We start from the raw sequence: 17,724 nt of genomic DNA, 5'->3' as shown, positions 1-17,724 counted from the left end.
TTGATTATTCATGATGGATTGCCTTAGGCGCTGCTAGTCTAATTTCATGGTGAAGGTTAAAATGCATGCACATGGAAAAAAAAGAAGAAGAATAAGGACATGTTTCTATGTGCTTGCATACACTATGATATTTCAGGCTGAATAAAGACTAGATGTAATAGTGGAATTTCTCATGAGTATGTAATAGAGCATTCCAATCCTGGCCATTGTTCAGGACCATTGTCAGGCTGTTAACCACAGTAACCACACAGTCCCATACACACAATTGACCCTTGTGCAAAATCAACATTATTTTGCATTGAGTGTTGGAAACAGGACAAAATGAAAAACCTAACTTAAAAATAAATCTTGAATTTAATGAAACTGATGTATGCTAACTTCTTTTAAATAACCTCTAATAAATTGTACACTATTCTATTCAGCTATTGCTCATGTCAATGTCAGTGTTATTTGATATATAGTTTTTTAACTATTAAGGATCAAAAGTGGGAAATGTTTTTTGTAACATATAGCACTTAAAAATCAAAATGGGATTATTTTGAACATACTTCGCTCTACCTCTCTGCTAGAAAACAAAACAGAAACAAATGTAGCCAGTAAAATATAAAACATCATGAGGGATGGCGATATTGTAGAAACAGAGATATGGAAAAGGACAAGAACAGACAAAAAAGATAGAAACATGAAGATAAACATTGACATTGAAGGCCACTGACACTTCTTCCCTGTTAATTGTCTAAACTGTTATATCATTTGTTTGAAGACACTTTACTACATACATTTCAAAATTTATTTTAACAGTAATGTCTGTATAGATGTCAAACTAATCAAGTAATGAATTATAATGCACTTTATATAGACCTAGATACCATCCATACAAAAACTTGTTTGATATTAAAATAACTACATTCGTGATTATATAAAAGCACAAAAGGACTATGAACAATGGTAATCATGGTCATTTCATTTAATAAAATGAGAGAACATAACCATTAAAAAAAATATGATAAAGTACTGAAAACATCAAAAATCATATTTGAATAGTAATGCCCCATCCCAGGGGCGGATCCAGGAATTTCGTAAAGCGGTTGCGGTCCTCCCTGGATCCGCCCCTGCATCCCCCCCCCCCCCCCCGAAAAAAAAAAACAGACAAAGGGCCTACCCTGTGAATCTGAATCGTAATGTATTGTAAATCTACAGCCTGTCTGTCTTAATTCATCATAGCCCTGTGAGTACAGATCACCATATAATATATATACATATATATATATATATATATATAAAAACATAGAAGTAAGCCTATAATCTGCACCCTTGACCCTAATCTTCCTGATAATACAGACTGGCACTAAAGACATAATAGACATCAGTTTCGTGTTCTGCCGATTTGTCATCGTAAACGACGCAAAAGCTTGTTATGGTAAAGGCATGGACGAATGGAGAAATGTTATGATATTCTATTCAAAATCTGACCTCGAGACCTGACCAGCAACCGTAGTTTCAAACGGTTTAATAATCAGAAAGCCTCTCCGAAGGCCTAGCCCTGAAGACATACTCTTCCAACAGTGAGGGTCATCCCTTTTTTTTTACAGGAAAGTAAAAATATTTTGAATATTTCATTTGCTGTTTATGTCCAGAGGGGATATTTTCTGTTTACTTTAAGAGGACAATGCCCAGCCTCTAACAGGAGGGTTACTCTGTTCTCAGCTAGGGGTACATCAACATTTCGTCTTTTATCCCTATTTCCATGGAGGACCACCCCCTTCTCACAGAAAGATGATCCCCTTATCCCTATCCCCTTATCGTTTGTAGCTCCATGCTATAACACAGGCCTATGCATTCCGAGGATCCTCCCCTACCCCCTCCATCCGGCTATCCCTCCTCGCATGAGGACTAATCCCTTTTCTCATGATTATCAATTTCCAATAAGAGAGCCATTCTGGCAACTCCTTCTATTGGAGGACTATATCCCTCTCTCTAAATTAAGAACTATTTCCTTTCTCAAAGGCATCATCTCTTCACACATTAGAGAACCATCTCACTTCTCATCGGAGGACTATCGCTTTCTTATACATGAGATCTATTCGCACTCACTGGATGACTTTCAACATTTTGTAGGATTATTCTAGTCTTATATCCAATAATCCCTGGCTCATGAATAGGAGCGTCGTTAACTTTCGACACCACCAACTCCCTTCCATGGTCGATGCTGCTCCACCTTCCATTCTACATACATACGTGCGGGAGGGGGGGGGGGACTTCTGGCAGACTGAAGAGGTTGGGAACGCAAACTCCAAATGAAACGACAATTTCTTTTTTTCCTTACCATTCAAAGAGTATTTGCTCTGAAAGGTGTTTTTGAAATCTGACATCAATACAATTGTCTATTCGGCTATCGTTTTCGATAAATTCCAGTCGTCTTATATCTTTACACATCACATTTACCATCATACAACGTCATTATTATGCGCCATAAATGCCAGTCCTTGGGTTCCATTTTTTTTTTACAGTACACAAAAGCAAAACGACCACCTATAACCATTTCCAGAAGGATGACTCAATTACAGGATGGTACATCCGTATCGGCATTAGAGGATTACCTGCCTTCCATGTTTATTCAAAGCCTGAGTGGTTGCACTATCATGATTGTTCTTTTATGACTCTTTCATTTTATTTATACACTAAGCATTTTTCTCTTTATTGCCCTGCCCACTAGATAGGTGAGTGAGCTCAGATTTAAAAACCGTCATTATGACTGAAACCGACCGAATCACAAATTTCAGGTGAATATTATTTCCTTATGGACTGACACTTATTGTTTGTTCACTTCGGTTGCCTTTACTGTTTTCAAAAAAGAAAAAAATATCAAAGAATCCCCCCAAAAAAAAATAAAAAATAAAAAATAAAAATAAAAAATAAATGAATAAATAAATAAAGAATGAAATGGACAAAGAAACAAACAAAAACTTTTACGTGTTTGGAAGTATCAAAAAGCTCTAACCGACCAACACCGGGCGCCGAGCGGTCGTCAAGGATCAACAACAGTCACTAGCATGATATTCTGATATTGGTCAATTTGTATCACTACATCGTTATTTCATCGCATACCTTGTGAATCTGTGTTCTGTTGAAATACAAAGTGGCTATTTTGCAGCGAATTGAGCTGAATTTAAATGCCGACTTAAAAAGAAATAAATGAAAAATAAACTCTGACAACCAAATGCCGACCAGTGGTTTATAAGGTTATAGAAAGGTCGGCAAACGCCCTTTGCTTTTGTATGACCGGGGCCAAAAGAATTGATTTTAGACGAAAAAGGGCTGCAAGCATGACAAGGTGGCACAAGCCACTAATAAATGTAAACCTAATTGAACAAGATTTATGAAATGGTATATGTAAGATCCTAATCAACTGACAAGCTGCAAACTTTCGCGAGATCAGTCACATTTTTCCTGATAGTTGAAATTTACTTTTTACCGGACGCAATACCCAACCACATGTCAGCGCTTGCAATAGCACCACTGACTATGTGTCAAAAATACATCGCAATATCATGTTTGTGCGTTACGCTCAGTCGATGTAGAGCTTCTGCTGGTCTAAAAATCTTTTAAGAATGGCTGCCGCAGAAAATCATGTCACTATCTTATAGAATAAATAATGTCCATTTCTGAGTTGGGCGTTAGTAAAGTTATTCACCCTATACATGACGTTTGTCCTCGCCTCGCATGGTTTCGGGTGGCTGATTCTCACTAATATCCTCTGTAATGTGAATTATCATTTTTTTTGTGCTGATGTTAAACGCTCCATTTTACTCAATGAGTATTCTTACTTTTATGCAAGCATTAACCTGTACAAGGATTAATACAAGAATACTATCAACAAGGAAAAATATTTAAGTATAGAATCACACACACCCGTGCAGACACATGAATTAAGCCTTACTGTAATAATCATAATCATGATAAAACACGTATCAACATGCCTATACGAACACCCACACACATACTTGTGCATAATATACACACACTACCACATCAAAGGATAAGACCTCAATAACCATTTCTCTCTTTTCAATAGTGCTATAGACATGCCATACATATCGGGACAAAACATGTCAACGCATTGAGATTCTTAATTCATCCTCACCTCACTGATCCCATTTTTTTTTCAAAATCGTTCTTTCTCATTCTGTTTACGAACGTCTTTACACTTTGAGCAGCGGCAGGATAAATCATACACATATTCATGTCTTTCCTGCTACCTGGAGTTACAATGGTATAGCAGGGAGGTGTCCACCTCCCTGGGTATAGCTATAACACACAGGCGATTTGCGACACAAACTTTCAAACAAATTGTTGCTTTCAACCCAATATCAATCCGTTCTCCATCGTTCGATGTCGTTCTTTTTTTATATCACTGACACACACCCACAGGACTCGACAAACCAATATCATTCTGATAAGCTGACAAGTGACAAAAATCTGAGTTCCAAATCATTTGAGTATGACCTCATGTTTCTTCATGATGAATCGCAGAAAAGTATGCGGATATCGAGAAATTGTGCACATGGTCTATGCACTGATCTTATCAAAGAGGATCACAGAATTTCAGGATAAAGTTCGACGACCTGGCTTCGCCGAATCACAGCACCAAATGAGTTCTACTATAGATATTTAGTCTAAAGGCCGTGTCACACCATTCCGGGCAAGCTACGCGGGCTTGTGGCGAGGAGGTAGTTTTCAGCAAGTAGAAGATTTTCAGCGGGCGAACAAGAATGTTGTGAGTTGGCTCAGTCGGTAGCGCGTCTGCCTCACGATCACGCGGCCCGTGTTCGAACCCGAGTCTGGACTGAGCAGTGTTGTGTGTAAACATACCGTCCCCTCTAGCAAGAGGCAAAACACTCTGTCCCTCGGATAGGACATAAAATGGAGGTCCCGTGTATGAGAGAGTCACAGCTCATGCACGTAAAAGATCCCGCTTCATTCATTCATCGCAAAGAGCAGGGTGTCTAACCCGGTGAAGTGGTCCCACCCCACATCCAACTGGACCCCATGGAAGACCAGCTTAGTGTAGCTGAATATGGGCTATCCAGCCATCTTCACGGATGGAAAATGAACAACAACAATGTTTGCAATTTTCATTCATGCCTTGTCATACCGTACGGGTGAACTTCTGCGGCTTGACTTGCGGGGAAACAAATTTACTCCCCGGAGCTCTCCGCAGTTGGTCCGCACCTGACAGTATCTAGCGCGTAGTTGCCCGGAGGTGCTCACGCACGTCCGATTTAACCGCAGCCAAGTTTTGAGCATGACCAAAACTTTTTCCGGGTGAGTCGCGGGAATGCCCGTAGAGGTCCACGCAGAACGCCAGTAAGAGACCCTTAGCGGCAGTACTTCCCAGGCAATTCCCACGCAGGTACTTCGCAGTCCCGTATGCAACCAAGATAATGAAATTCTGTGAGATTTCAGCCATTCCATTTGAGGAATTCCTTCACTGAGTTGTCAGCCCCCACGCGACTGGTACAAAGGTCACACAGTATACTCGCAAGTATAACGCGTCCAGCAAGTAAGACACATGCGCTGACTCGCACAAATCCTTTTCCGCCCTCAGGAATGTCCGGTATGCTAGAAAATCCCTACGCGTAACAAGCCCGAGTAGCTTGCCCGGAAAGGTGTGACAGGGCCTAAACGCGATTGCGGGTAAAAAAAAAAATATGCGTGCGCACCTCCGGGCGACTACTTGTGAGATACATGCTAGGTACTGTCATGTGCGGATCATCTACGAGGACCTCCGGGTAGTCAAAATTATTGTTTGCAAGTCGCACGCAAGGCTGGTGTGACACGGCCTATGGTGATTGAGTGTCTGAAGCCACAGGAGAGTCGGATTCTGAACATTCTAAAAGTACCCCTTCACCTCCCTAGAAACAAAATGCTGTGATCCAAAGTTTCGAATTATATTCACAGGTAAGTTTTAGCAACAATCAGCTGGGTCCCTTCAAACAATATTCAGAGACGACATTCTGCACTAAGCACATTTCTTTTGGCATATTTATGCAGCTATACACATTTCATCTTTTCCTATACCTATCCCCTTAACTGGATGAGGCTACTTATAGCCTTTATTATGGTGGGTATAAAGACTCGCAAGTTCCTGTCGAAAAGGATCTTATTCAGAAAGAAATCACACTACTTATAAAATTTGCCAAAGAAAGATAATTGTAGAATAGCCCGCCATTGGAATCCAGCAGTTTTATTGCTTCAGATGGTATGACCTGCTATCCCGGCTATTGATACGGTATTCCAAAGGTTCGTCATTTCGAAAGACACAAATACCGTATACCTATTGATGTTCGTTAATCTGGACGTGGAAAAAAAAATTGGTGTTCGTTACTGCGAAGGTTAGATAAACCAAAAATGAAATACAATTCATCCATCCAAAAATAAAAAACAAAACGCGACATATGTAAATGAACCTCCGGAATAAGGATTGCTTCTTTCTTCTTCTTTTTTTCATTTTGAGATTGATAGGCCTACAGAATAACAAACCTCATTTTATTTTCGGATTAAAGAATCTTCGGAATAACAAACCTAATTCCATTTTCAAAATTTTTGAACCTTCGGAGCATCTAATCTTCGGAAAATCGGAACTTCGGAATAACGAACCATCTGAACAATAGACGTCATTGGACGGGGATACAAACAAACCGCTTCCGATATGATATCCAAGAGTCGGGAACATAGTTTTTACATAGTTTTTAATGTAGAGCCTCCGATAATAAGCCTACACATGAAGCAAAGTGCCAATCTATATTGATCTTAATATATAATACGATTTATTGTACCTGAAAGGCAAATTCTACTTGAATTTTACAGCCAAGACTCGCAAAAATTTCCCTGCGCTGGCAAGAGACCATCCTCCAGGTTAAGGCGACCCGCCCCTCCAACCCCACCCCCCCCCCCCCCCCCCCCGTCCTCCTGGCGCGCTCAGTATCTTCACTCTCCCCTTCATTAGGGTGTAACCAATTGTGCAGTTTATGGATTATAATGTCTGCACATGGAATGACACTTGAAAGCATACTTCATAATGAATATGTATTTTTCAAACGTTCTCCATTTGGCTGTTTTGTCCGATAACGAATTAATCAAATTTGATTCAGTTTTGCGTCTCCATGTCTTCCTTTCCTTCTTCTATTTTCAGCTATCTGTCATACTATCTTTACAAGGTACCGCGGAAACAACCACTTCAACTCTAATTCCCGCCTCCACCCTCCACCCCGAAAACAATGCAGAACATCGTATATCCACATTGAGCTTTGAGCTCGATTATTCTACTTCTACCTAAACATTTCCTTCCATGGATGATGATAATGAAATTTGAATTGACTTGAATTGAATTGAATTGAATTGAATTACCCTTAATCCTTCATACACATACCGGGTACACACTATACCAGTGTATATAGTGAAACTGCTACTAATTAAATCAATTCAATTCAATTCAGTTCAACTCAATTCAATTCAATTCAATTTATTTTTCATTATTTTTCCAACAAAGTATAACATAGAATAAATCAAGAATTATATCATAGGCACATAGCAAACGACTGTGAAAAATAAATGATAGTTAACAAATAAAGATAGTATATGGCCTTGTATGGGGCCTACATACCGGCATACCGGTTACCAGAGTGCAAAGTTATGTTCAGAGGGGGAAACGAAACTGGTGATACTTAGCCCTCTTTGGTAAAGTGTAAGAGAATGATGATCATGACATAAATTATGGTATGATAGTAGCAATGTGATATACGGATAGGTCATGTAGATATTAAGAAATAGTGATATAAACACCAGAAGAAATATTAATTTTGAGAACAGTGATTCCACTTACGATATCGCTGTTGATGATAACAACATGACCATGTTCAATGGGAATTCTCGACAGTTGGCCTAGCGGTCGTCATGGACCTCCACTTCCCGGACTATCACTGCCTTCAGTGCGTAGCTACCTATAGCTTTGATCATGCAATGTGGAGCGCGGCACGCGTGTCAGCCAAACTTGCCCGACCGCCAACTAAGAATCCCAGTAACTTTATTGACAAGAGGACCAATATTTATGGCACAAGAGGAGAACCATATTTTATAGAATTGTTAGCACCGAACTGAAGGAAGCCTTTTCGTACCGACAGCTCTTTATATTGTGTTCTGAACGTTTGCTCAGTCGGGTCGCTTGGTAAACACAACTGTCCTATCATACAGTTCAATCAGAAAGAATGTTTGTTGTTACGTCACTCTGAATCCGCTTGTCAATCGGAGGCTAAACAGAAAGAAACGTGGTTTGCGTTTTATGACGCACTGACTTTAATACGAATTTTTGAACATAAATCTGTATTTGTAATGTTTGACGCCAGACTTGCTGCATGAGTGCTTCTTTGCTTGAAGCTAACAGTCCTGTATTTTCAAAAGCGTTACCACACACAATGAAAAGTCAATGGCAAGGCTCGCTCGGTAAAGCGCGAACAATAGGCCTGACAATAACGGATATAATGTCATGTTTTTGCGTCATGATCAAGAATACATTGCTGAAAAAAAAAGGGCATGTGACGACTATTCTCATGATGTTTTTGATACTTTCGCAGAAACAGGTGATTTCAGTGCGATTGTGACGTACCACGTTATCCACCTTTTCATTTCTTTCATGTCATGTCACTTAAGTATATTGTTTTTTTTTTTGGAATTTGGAAAATTAACAATTAACTTTCAGAAATATATTTCATCATTTTGATTTATATCTCATTATTTCATTCCCGGCTAAGTTTGCACATAACAGATAAATAACCCATCGTGGTAGAATACAGACATAAATACGGGGGAAATAAAACTATTCCATCAGGTGTGTCAGGAGGATCTCAAGTAACCCAAGCTTAATATTTGGGGCCTCATTAGATACACAGAAAACAATATAGACCTATAGTTTTAGCCTCATATTGACGATATGCATTTTTTAAACCAAAATACTGATTTAAAAAACAGCAAACTATTTCACAAAACAAAACATTTAGTGTAGAACACGCGCAGTGCCAGTACCTGAAAAATATAAAAATATATGTAAGTCACAATCGACTTAAAACACCAACCAAACGGATGCAGTGAATAAACATCTTGAATGGAGTGGTATAGGCGCACAAACCACCTGTGATTGTGCAGCAATTATTTCAGAAGAACTCGCTTTACATTGCATAGGCCGGATTTAGATTTTCACAGGGTTAAAAGAAAATACCTTGTAAGTAATGAAAACAAAATATCAGTGATGAAAAAGAAGACAAAAGATGGGCTGATAAGTAAAAACAAAAGAAACAAACATCATGAACATAGAGAACAAATTGAATGCAAGTAATGGAACAGAAAATCTAGCTAATGGTAATCATATAAAATTACTATTCTGGCATTGGTGTAAATGATGTCTCACTTACTTACACGGCATGACAAATGTCAATATCAAGTGCTTGTGTTTGTTGTTAATTTTTTTGCTTGCTTCTAGTCGGTAATTTTGCGGTCCAATTACTTTATATCAATTCTGGAGAAAGATGTAGATGGAACAAGTTGTATTCAGTAAATTTTGCGCAAAATCGACAAAAACAAATCCATGCATTCAGGAAATTCTTAAATTAAGACAGAAACATTCAACATGATCTCACATCAGTATTACCAATTTAAGGATCAGTTGGATATTATAAAGCGATTTGAAAGCTTCAGAAAATTATAAATAAACAATGACGAACAATGACACATAAAGTCAAAAGTTTATTGGCTCAAAAGGTAAAAGTTACATTCCACCTCACAAAATACTATAACCAGCAACGAATAATCATAAAAGATACTTATCACAATAAAGATGGTAGCATGAAACTACCAGAAATGGGGTGGTTGTGCATGCGCATGCTACATCAGAATTATATCTTTAACATTATCTTTATGAATATCATCGTCTTTATCTTTATTGAATCCCAGGTACCAAAGGGCTACCATACTGGAGATCAAAAAAGGCTACACTCTACACTACCCTATACCCTTGTTAGCTTACGCATTTATGCACACACTCACATACATTTTGGCAAGTTGTGGGGTATAGGGGAAACAATGAAGTCTTGCACACACACAAAAGAGACAGAATAGAAAAACTTCCTCTATAAAAACCAGATATGATTTGAGTAAATACATTAGAGAGTTTGATGGCAGATTTATCTTTGTGGGCCCTTGGCACATTTCCTGTATGATACCAGTATGTAAACATTATTATCTCTACACAATGACACAGGGCATTAGCAAATATGTTCGATCCGATCATAGAATGTGTTTTCTGGGCACGGAGGGTGGATGTTTTTCCTAACGCCTGACGAAAGTACAGGGTGACGCGTATTATTTGTTTTATGAGATCTTGACATGATTCAAATACCATTTTTGCAAGATGTTCGGGCCATAGCAACTCCAAACTGACTGAAGCAAATAATAGCCATGCATTAACACACGTGCAGTGTAGCTGAGTGCACCAAATGCAGTTAAAGTATATTAAATTTTAACCTTATGACAAAACGATTTTAAAAAGGTCACGTGATGTGACCTTATGTAATGTGACCTTTTATTACTGAATAAATGTATGAGTTGAATTAAATTGAATTGAATTGATGTCTTTCAGCCAGTCATTTGATTACAATCACTATCTTAAGCAATATAGCATAAATAAGGGAAACTTGATAAAAAGCAAACAAAACACAAGTTCCTATAAATGGGTGGCTGGTGTTATGAGATGAAGCAGAATATAAAAACATCAATGTAAGGGTTTAATCAAGGTTCATATCAAGCTGGATTTTTTTTTTGTTTCATTTTTTCAGTGGAGTACACACACACACACACACACACACACACACACACACAATTAAAAAAAGATGGCCGAGCTCGAAAACACAACGTCGTTGACGGGACGTTTGCTGGAAATATAAGATGCGGCTATAACTCCTGGAATTGATTGCAGTGCAGCGGTTCAAATACATAGAATCTGATGAAGTAGTTTTCAGATCACATAAAAAGGAAGCCACGATAAGATCAGTAAACTTGGCTCACCTGAATGTTTGCAGACAGTTCATTCAAGGCGAGAGCCACTGTTTAAACGAACCTTTGGACCTACAATCAACCCATGAAGTTCAGACAACCCCAGTGGTACAATCTGTCGTTCCATGCTGCATACCTCTTCATGATAATTTCTATCATTCACTGCTATACCTTCCTGATGTTTAGAAACGTGTTTATGTATTGTGTATTTCGGTTTTAGAAATATTAAAACCTTTAAATCACCAAACTCTTCACTGATTTTTTTTTTTATGTGTGTGTGCAAGTCGGCATCATTAATACACATATTTAAAGGGATGGTATAGTTTTGGTTGAGTTGGGGCTTCAGGTTTCTATTTTTGTGAGATAATGAGAAACCTCTTATGAAAATGACATTAAACAGAGCATTCTATATGAAAGAGTGATTCAAAGTTTACATATGTGATGAACATTAGTTTTAAAATGCCTGATATATCCAAACAAAGGGATCCTAATAGAAGGAACCCGACTTTTATTGAGATTGCTTTGTTTTACCTGTTTTTGAATATCTCACTCATTTCAAAACCGTTTTTCATCAAATAAATTTTGAATTCCTCTAGAATGGTATGCTCTGAAACATTTCATAAGTAAGTTTCGAAGTATTTTAACAAATGGTTGAAAGCTCAATCCTCATCTCATCTAATACTTTACCATCCCTTTAATATTTTCGTCTCATTTTGGCAACATATCTTTGTATGCAGTAAGATCCAGAGGTTCATAATTACGAGATATATATGTCGATTTCTGCAGCAAAATTACCCCAGTACTTCGATAAACAGTCATAGCAGACAAGAGAATACATTAGACGCTCTTATAAAAACAGACGCTATGATAGAGTGTTTGTGGCCACCTGTACCATTGACATCTTTCCTGTTTGTTTCACGTTCGAATGTACATGCCACTCACTAATGCTGGCACGCTCATTCTCACATCCGCCAGTCTCCCTCTGCCTCCTTGGTATAGCTATTAAATGATGCTGAGGTGAATGTGCACGTTTCTCCTTCTTCTTCTCCTCCTCCTCGAAGTCCTCATCCCTCTTATTTTCCTTCTCTTTCTTCTTTTATGTCCTTAAAAAGGATAAACGATTTCTATCAATCTAAACTTTATGTCACGGTTACCCCTGGCTGCTAGAACACAGCATCTCTCTTTCGAAAATCTACTTGAATAAACTTTATGATGCACGCATTTATGGACTATTTCACTACGTGTTCAAACACATTACAACAGTATACAGCGTAAGCCTATTTCAACAAGAATAGGGCCCTATTACGAGGAAAACATTAAGTCTGTGAGGTTGAATCGCTGGATCACAATACGAACCATTCACTTATGCAATAATCATCAGGGCTTGAATTCTTGAACAGCAAGTGCATGGCACTGGGTTTCTTTTGAATCTTGTCAGCACTATGAGTTTGATAATCTATCCCACATTATTTCTGGTTTCAATATATCTGTACTAATGTGTCATAGTGCAGTCAAGACATGTTTATATATTAGAGAATGTGTGCTCAAATATAGTTTGTAGCACGTTTCTGGCTTCTCAACATTTGGCATACATATCATCATTTCTGCTGGTGGATGCATTGATCCATAAAAGATAAAAGACAATTGACAATTAAAAAGAATATAAAGTAAAGAGAATTCCATAAAAATTCACTTTTCGAGCAAAACGAAAGAGCATTTGAATGAATACTTTCAGAACGCAGGGGGAATAATTGCTACCCCTTGCATGTCAGTATCAAGTTGATGGAATGTGTAATTTTCATGAAAATGAATTTTTATGAAATTCATTTTCTACTATAATGTTTGTGCTTTCAATCAATCCACATTTCTCTTTGGGTTTTGATTTCCTTTAAAGGTGACCTCCGGATGATTTTCAGACTTTTACATTTGAACAACTATAAATTAGTTAAACTGATACAGAGTTTCAAAATTTTTAGTGATTGGGTTGAGGAATGAGAATGTTTTCAAAATCTATGACAAATTTCAATGAACAAGGATGATGACATGGCAGCCTCACCATAAGAATGCAAGAGTTGGGGCTCAAGGAAGCAGAACAAAAGAGGAAGGCATGCATAATTTTCACAGGTGAACTTGTTGAGCAAGCGGAATTGTAATAGAATTACACTGCTACATTTCTGAAATATATGAGGCTCCGATGTCATCAAACAGAACACTGTTCAGTGTAATTGGTTTAAGATTTTCAATTTATTGGTTTCTCTGCTCAAGGACCACAAAAAAATTCCACAAATCTATACATGGAGCTGTCGATTTATGTACTACATGATATGAAATTACGGAAATCGCCCGGAATGCCCCTTTAATGTCTTTACAGATTATACCAAATTCGGCAACCGCTTTATGCTACACTGACTCTTCTTCTTCTTAGGCCAACTCCAAAATTATTGATGGTTTTAAAGTACAAAAGAAAACTCTTCGAACTTCAAATGAAGAGCTTGTTCGCAAAAACCGACAAGTCCATTTTTGAAGATTTTGAAGTACGGTCTCTTTCATAAAGTACAAAATAATACCTTTTAAATGATACATTGGTCATTACATATAAAGGTACATTTTTGAAGTTATGGTCAAAACAAGCAAAACTTTTCTTATTATTCTTTTCATTTTTCTTGACCTTTAATCGCAAATATCTCCATTTGGCAAATATGGACTTATCGGTTCTTACGAACAAACTCTTCAAAATACATAGGTAAAGTCATTGAAATAAAAGGGATATGAATCTTCTCTCTTGGATCCTTCATGTCTCAAACCTTACATGAATGAATCTACACCTGCAATTTTTGATGTTTGAAGTTTATACTGTTACCTATTCTAAGCTGTTTTTTATTTTGTATTTTCATGCAGGATGATGTTTGTTATTTCTGCAGGGAACATTGATATTGGAAAGCAGTTTTACGAAACTGAGAAGGCCAACCCTGCAGTATAAAATGAATAAACCAATATGAATAGAATAAAGAATAGATATCACGCAACTCATCAGTATTTTTGTACACGCACCACTTTTTTCACAAAACACTGTTACCTATTCTGGTCCTAAGCTTTAAAATAATTTGCCAATGGATGCTAAATCTGCCCCAGTTTGTCTGTATACAGGCAGATGATTAAAACACCTTCTTGCATTAAAAAAAAAAAATATTGATTGATGATCATGTATCTTGCACTTACAAATGCAGTTATTTTTCTGTATAGTCGAACGACACGTGTAAAACATTTCATTGATGCCAAACAAACACTGTACTCCGCATATCCTATGTATCCTATATAATTCACAACTCTCTCCGTTTTCTTCCTTTTTGGTAGTGAAATAATATTTTATTACTTTCACCATGTTCACTTACCTGCATAACTGTGGTGCGTATAGCAAGGTCATCATGTTACCCGTATGAAGTCGGAGATTACATTAAAATGTTGACAAATGCGCGAAGAGCCGCCTTCGGCAACAACCTTTTGTAGTTTTCTAACATTTAATTAGGCCTACTTCTTTTTGAAAGATATTTTCCGTGTTACTAAGTACAGGGCAAATTACATTATTTAAAACGAAGGATCTAACGAATTCAGATTTTCTATAATAATAATAATAATAATAATAATAATAATGATGATGATGATTGTGATAATAATAATGATCATAATGATAATAATAGTAATAATGATGATAATAATAATAATTACAATAATAATAATAATGATAATGATAATGATAATAATAATAACAATAATAATGATAATGATAATAGTAATAGTAATAATAATAATAATCTTTTGCTATGATAATGATAATAATATTTTCCCCATATTTTATTGCGTTTCGTATAGAGACGCAACACAATTCATAACATTCAGTATTTGGTGGGGTGGGGGAACCAGTCCTTGGGATGTAGGCTGTAACAAGCTCTACCGGTACCTTTTTTTTCTTTCTTTCTTTCTTTCTTTCTTTCTTTCTTTCTTTCTTCTTCTTCTTCTTCTTCTTCTTCTTCTTCTTCTTCTTTTGCATTTAGGTCCCACACAACATAATCTATGTAGGCCTGTAAATTCTGTGATTGATATCCAATATGGACAATTTCAAATAACGTGGTATGTGAAAAATGATGATTATGTGAATGTTTGTGAAATAAATTGATTGATTTGAATTGAATTGAATTGAATTAAACCGATTTCTAGGCCCCCGTCAGGGCCCTATACTTCGTGGGCACTCGGCCGTGGCGCCACCCGCCAGCAAAATAATGTCCTGCGCCGGCGTCCCACGTGAGGGCGTTTTCTATCACAACAGCATGTGTATGCATGATGCTAACATCCAAGTCCGGCAAGAGCAGCCCACCTACCAATCCAATCAGGCGTCAACCAAGAACCTTGGCCTTAACCCCACATTGGTGAAGGACTCGAAGAACAGTGGTGTTTGTGACATTCTGTGTTATGGCAGAATTATCAGGTGCGTTATTTCGAGATTTTGTGTACAGAAAATAGCCCAAATAATAAACCCAGGCAGTTAGGACCTAGGGCAGTGCATGCCATTAGCCGCCCGTAGTCCCTACTGCGCATGTTGGTGTCAGTGTGACGATTGTTTACGTGATACGTGGTCGGTGGTTCTAGGAACAGTACCCCCTGGAAAACCACCCTCCGGATAACTACCACCCGGATAATTACCCCCCAGGACAATTCCCCCCTAGGGCAACTACCCCCCGGACAAATACCCTCCAAGGGCAATTACCCTCCAGGGTAATTACCCCCTAGGACAACTACCCCCCGGACAACTACCCTCCAAGGGCAATCACCCCCCAGGGCAATTCCCCCTTAGGAAAACTACCCCCTGGATAACTACCCCTCGGATAACTACCCCTGGATAACTACCCCCTCGGATAACTACCCCCTGGATAACTACCACCCGGATAACTACCCCCTGGATAACTACCCCCCGGAGAACTACCCCCTGGATAACTACCCCCCGGAGAACTACCCCCTGGGTAACTACCCCCAGGATAACTACCCCCCGGATAACTACCCCCCGGATAACTACCCCCCCGGATAATTACCCCTCGGATAATTACCCCCCGGATAATTACCCCCCGGGTAATCACACCCCCCCCCCCCCCCCCGGATAATTACCCTCCGGATAACTACCCCCCCCCCCGATAATTACCACCAGGATAATTATCCCCAGGTTAATTACCCCCTCCTCCGATAACTAGACCCCAGATAACTTCCACCCGATAACTACACCCTCCGATAACTTCCCGAGGATGATTACCCCGGATAAGCAAGCCTACAACTCCCCCTCCCCTATAACTATCAAGACGAAAATTACCCCAGGACAGTGCACCACGCCAATTACCCCCTGGGTAACTACCTCCCGGGTCATTGCCCCCCCCCCCCCCCCCATCTTACCTTTAATAAAAAGAATATCATTACTACAGGAAACGAAGTTCTTTGTATTATTTGCCAGGAATCACGGAGATGCCATACTGATACATCATTTTATGAAAACAACATCTTAAAGATTTACGATTTGTATCGTTTGCACTTAGGACAATTTATGTAAAAGCTTAATTTCTCCCTCTGTATTTTGACTCTATGTTCATAAAAAACGAAGCTGTCCCTTCATATCCTACCCGGTAATCCAGTAAATGTCAATGCCTTTAACCAAACTATTTTCGCTAAATCTGTATTTTCTTTTACTGTTCCGAAATTTCGGATTTCTCTTGATAGTATAGTATAAAAGAAGTTTTAAGTTTGAATGCCTTTACCATTGAACTAAAGACATTTTGAAGAATTGTTACACTTCAGAATGAGTTAAACTTTTTGCAATATTTTTTAACCACAATTGTCTATCGTTTACCACAACTCCATGTAACACTTCTTTATTTTGAGGAGCTTATATCTCATGCCTCACGTGCCCTGGTTTTGACCCATCATCTTCCTCTTCCCTCTCGCTTTTCTCTGTCCACTGTGAAGGTAGTCTATTCCTGTCATTCATAACTCACCTTTCCTCTTTCTCTCATTACAAGGGATTTATCTCGTGTGTGTTCATGTGCAATGCACTCCCGTTAAAACGAAATGCTCAGGACCGGCAGTTTTTCTTTTTCGTTTTAACGAAATTTCGTTGTAACCGAACAAATATAATATGCAATGTATAACGAAAAGAAGGAAACCACGCATAAAAAAATTTTGTTTGTTGAATCCTCATCATACGCTGGAAAGCTATGTGAAATGGGAGAATACCTTTTTAATTTCGTTTAAATATTACATTTTAAAAAGAGCATAAAGTTGTTTGTGTTGTCACACATGTGTAGAAAATGACGGTGTAGGATTTGGTTACAGTTCGCTATTCCAAAGGTTCTTTTCTTACTAAAGTACGTTACTCCGAAGACTCCTTATTCCGAAGTTTCGCCATTCCCGGGATTCCGATGGTTTGTTTATGTGAAGGTTCGCATTTCCGCAGAATCATCATTCCGAAAGTTCATAATCTAGATCAAAATAATATACTGTTCATTTTCCGAAGGTTCGTTGATCTGAAAATGAAATGAGGTTCGTCATTCTGAAGGTTTATAAATCAAAAAAAAAAAAGAAAAA

The 17,724-nt window shown here is 38.2% G+C and overlaps 1 protein-coding gene across 1 annotated transcript in view; it reads right to left on the bottom strand.

Annotated features, from left to right (window-relative positions):
- The window catches only part of LOC139722070 (equilibrative nucleobase transporter 1-like), a 34,119-nt gene extending 26,095 nt beyond the window's left edge, over positions 1 to 8,024 (bottom strand). Inside the window, exon 1 of the mRNA XM_071633391.1 lies at positions 7,886 to 8,024. The gene's annotated coding sequence lies outside the window, so the exon portion shown is untranslated. The remainder of the gene's footprint in view (positions 1 to 7,885) is intronic.
- Positions 8,025 to 17,724: the final 9,700 nt, after the last annotated feature.

This window comes from Diadema antillarum, unplaced genomic scaffold, assembly GCF_040938485.1.
Source record: "Diadema antillarum isolate AM-2024a unplaced genomic scaffold, OU_Dant_1.0 scf00000156, whole genome shotgun sequence".
In the NCBI taxonomy this organism is placed as follows: domain Eukaryota; kingdom Metazoa; phylum Echinodermata; class Echinoidea; order Diadematoida; family Diadematidae; genus Diadema; species Diadema antillarum.
Note: the sequence above shows the minus strand (reverse complement) of the source record. Positions and strands in the feature narration are given on the sequence as shown.